The sequence below is a fragment of the Lindgomyces ingoldianus genome (genome assembly GCF_010093535.1).
Source record: "Lindgomyces ingoldianus strain ATCC 200398 unplaced genomic scaffold BDR25scaffold_5, whole genome shotgun sequence".
Lineage (NCBI taxonomy): Eukaryota > Fungi > Ascomycota > Dothideomycetes > Pleosporales > Lindgomycetaceae > Lindgomyces > Lindgomyces ingoldianus.
In genome coordinates this window covers 423,981-428,264 of record NW_022985166.1, presented here as the reverse complement: position 1 = coordinate 428,264, position 4,284 = coordinate 423,981, and positions in this window count along the sequence as shown.

Below are 4,284 nucleotides of genomic sequence, written 5' to 3'. Positions count from 1 at the left end.
AGACATGATTATGAAAGAGAGCAATTAAGCCTCCAACAGATCATTGTCTTCATCCAGTCAACAGTCAGCCCGCATCTGCAGCGTACATGCTGTTCCCCAGATCAACCACTCAGACAGTGGATTACGAACCTCAAAGCCACGGTGGGCGTCGACGACTGATTCGAACAAGAACGCGCGCGCGACCGATACAATGCATCCCTGAAGCCGCCAAGAAACGCGAGCATATGGGACCTGTGGCTAGCGGAGTATGACTACGCTGCCACAGAAGCGGAGACACAAAATGTTCCAGAAACAACGCAGTTTAATGCTGTGGCAAAGGACTTTCTAACTGCTGTAAATAAAGTCGCCCCTTATTAGTCTACAACCTTTTAGGAAAGCGGACAGTTCGCACTAGACATAAATTAGAAAGAAATAATAAAGCGCTTTTAAGAACATATAATGTTAAATTATCTAATACATACAGGAAAGCATAAAGCTGCCTTTACAACAAATAACTCATTATACCTCACTAAAAGTAGGAAGACCACCTAGGGCACAAATAGGGACGCCTGTAGTGCAGAAGTTGCAATGTTAAGAAAATAGGGTAGACCTTAACATTAATGTTATTAAGAAGATAACAGAAAGTTATCCTTAAGCTAGAAACCTACTAAAACAGGAAGCACTAAATGTCCTACATGCAGACACATCTATGCACTAAAGGACTGCTTCTATGTCTATCTAGACAGAGCACTAGACTAGTGGATGCTAAATAAGAGAGTTAAAGAGCTTGTAGCATTAAAGCGCAAGCACAACTTAGAATTTTAAAGCCTGCTAAGAGGGCAGCGTAGACATAATTTAAAGATACTAATCCTAAAGAGTTTACATACACCTACACAAGAGATACAAGAAGACTAACTTAAAAGCTAAAAAGTATTAAGAGTTAAGGCAGCTGCATTGCTAGCTATAGTTAATTTAAACTAGAACAGATATCTGCTAAAAGAATTATTTATCCTTAACTTAGGCTTAACATGCTACATTACAAATAATCTTAATTAGATCTATAACTATTGTCTACTAACACTAGAAGACTTTATCTAGTCTAGAAACTCTTGCATATAGATTTAAGGCTACAGATTAATTACACTAAGCCTAAAAAGTAAGCATAGAACACACAGTTAAGCATACAGTCTTGTACTTTATAACGCTGCACTGTGCCCAGACCTGCTGTGTAACCTAGTCTTGTTCCGCCTACTGCAACAGAAAGGAATCTAGTAGGACACACAAGCAGAGCTAACTGCTTTAAAGGCCCTAAATAAGATAATAATTAGAAATCTTACAGAGATCTATAGCTAATAGGTGTTAGAGTACTATCTACTATAAAAGGGCTTATATTATACACACATAATTAACACAAGAACTAAACATAGTCTATAAAAGGCATTAGTAGAGCTATAGCATAAGCGTCTAGAACACTCTAGACTAGCTACACTTTAACACCTTATACAGCAAGCTAAGGGGGTGCAAATTAAAGAAATTACAATAGTCTAATGTAACTTATGTAGCAGAGCTAAGATACAATAATAAATTAGCTACACACTGCAAATTAGCAACAGCAGACCTAGCAAGAGACTGTTAATTAATTTCTATGCATACAAAGCACAAAGCATTATAAAAGAGCAGAGTTAAATGCTAATTACTAATAAGTATTTTAGCCTCTAGTAGGACCTTTACTTTAAAGATAATAGGCCTGCTAAATTAATTATTAAAGCTCTTATAATCTTTATTCTTTTTCTAAAGAACTATTATAACATTACTGTAAAAGTTATTAAAGCTAATAATAAGATTACAACAGTAAAACTAGAGGTAAAACGCTAGCTAGCATTACATAGAATAACTATTAAGCCTTTAGCACTAGATACACAAGCCTAGAACAGAGGAGCTAAACGCTTAAAAGGTGTAAACAAGAAGAAGTTATAGGCTATGCAACTAGATGCTAACCTACTATAGGATGTATAGCCATACATCACTAGAGCTGGCGTATACCTATATAATTAGACGCTAAACTATGCTAACAACTAGAAGACACTATACAAGATCTTTTTTACATAAGTAGCTCTAAATAATAAAGTTGTTATGTTAATTTAAAAGCTAAGCTTTACACATCTAAGAGCCTATAGCTATAAAGCATTTATAATAACTAATAACACGCATTAGAATAAATCTAGGCTACAGAGGCTAGACCTAAAGGCGTAGATTAGATATCTAGTTAGGTACTAATTGTTAAACATCTACTGCGTATAGATACTACTGCTAGCAAAAGTAATCTGTACACATAATGTTATTTTTAACAAACACTTAATTTTTAGCAGTAAGCCTAAAGACTTAATAGATAACTTTATGCACAACACAGTAAAGGAAATTGCTACATACATTAGAATAATTAAGCTTCTAACACCTAGTTATTAGCTAGAGATAGAGTTATTTTATAAAAACAACACTGCAGATAATATATTAAATTTTAATAAAGTAGACCTACTAGGCTACTATTAAGGAAGAAAGATTAGAGATAACTATCTATCTCCTCTAAACACTCTGCTACCTGCAGCATTACTTATGCAGTTAATAGCTAGAGCAGCACTAAAGCTAAGCTAAATAGGGTTGCTAAAGACTATACTATAAGCTGCAGCCTTTATAGCTAGCATAAGATCTAGAAGTGTAGGAAAGCATAGCAGTAAGACACTAAATAAAGCAGCATTAATAAGAATGCTATCTAAAAGAAAGACACTTTATAGAAGCTAGCTGCTACCTCTACTATTAACCTAAAAGTAACTAGAGAAGCACCCTCTACATAAGATGTTTAAGGCAGCAGAAAGAACGCACCTAGACAGTTATTAGACAATAAAATCTTAGACAGAGGTCTAGATAAAGCTAATTAAGGCAGCTAGACAGCAGATTCTAGATTGTATGTAGGTGTACACCTACAAGCTTAACAAGCACTATAGATTATAAAAATGTAAGGCGTGACTAGTAGTCTACAGCAATTAATAGAGAAACATCACTACACAAGATACCTACGCTGCCACCTTAGCAGAACGCTTATTTTAAATGCTAATAGCAATATCTGCACGCTTTAACCTAGAGCTTAAACAATACAACGTAACTAACGCGTTTGTACATGCAGCAATTAACCGCAATATCTACATGCGGATGCTAAGAGGCTATTAGAAACTAGGTACAATACTAAAGCTTTAAAAGGCACTATATAGCCTATAAATTTCTTCTTTACTCTAGCAACACTATTTTATAACAACTCTTAAAGGCCTTAGGTTCTTAGCTGTCCTACACAAACCCTACTACATAACTAAAGCTAGAATATTTGTCTTCTTCTACGTAGACAACCTTATTGTTGCGCACAAGAAAGGCTCTAAAGCAGATGCACAGCGTGTAGTAGACTAGTTACAAGAGAAGTATACCCTAATAAAAGGCAAGGACCTATAATAGTTCCTAGGAGTTAAGATTATTAGAGATTAACAGCAACAAATAATTTAGCTATTACAGGCATTATATATTAATAAGATAGCTAGGCTAGCTGACAGAAAGGACCTGCAGCACGCTACACCTATAAGTAGGATTAAACTTATGCCGCAATCTAGTTTTGCAACCCTATTAGAAGTAAATTAATATTAGCGGAAGATTAGATCTCTGCTCTTTGCAGCAGTCACTACAAGACTAGACATCGCCTTTGCCACATCACGCCTCGCACGGTTTCTCACGAATCCCGCATCTGACCATCAGGATGCAGCCGATCGAGTCATCCTGTACCTACATGCGACACGGACGTACGCACTCTAATTAGGAGGAGAAGACTACCTTGTAGTAGCAAGCAATGCGTTATTTGTAGACAATATACTAGATAGGAAGAGCTCTTAGGGCTATGTTATTTAACTATTTAGTAGATAGATTGCATAGCAAGCAAACAAACAAGATATAGTCACAACGTTAACAATAGAAGCAGAATTACTTGCACTGTTCTAAGTTGCTAAGGAAGCTATGTTTACAAGAATGCTCCTTAACAAACTGCAGGTTAAGCTGCCTGATTCAACTATTACAATCCAGTGCGACAACAAGCAGACAATCCGACTGGTAAACGAAGAGATATCTCGACTTCAAACCAAGCTCCGACATGTCAACATCCATAACCACTGGCTCCGACAGGAAGTCTCTCGACAAACGATCAAGGTTGTCTATGTCCCCTCCAGCGAGATGCTTGCGGACGGACTCACCAAAGCGCTTCCAGCCAGCAAA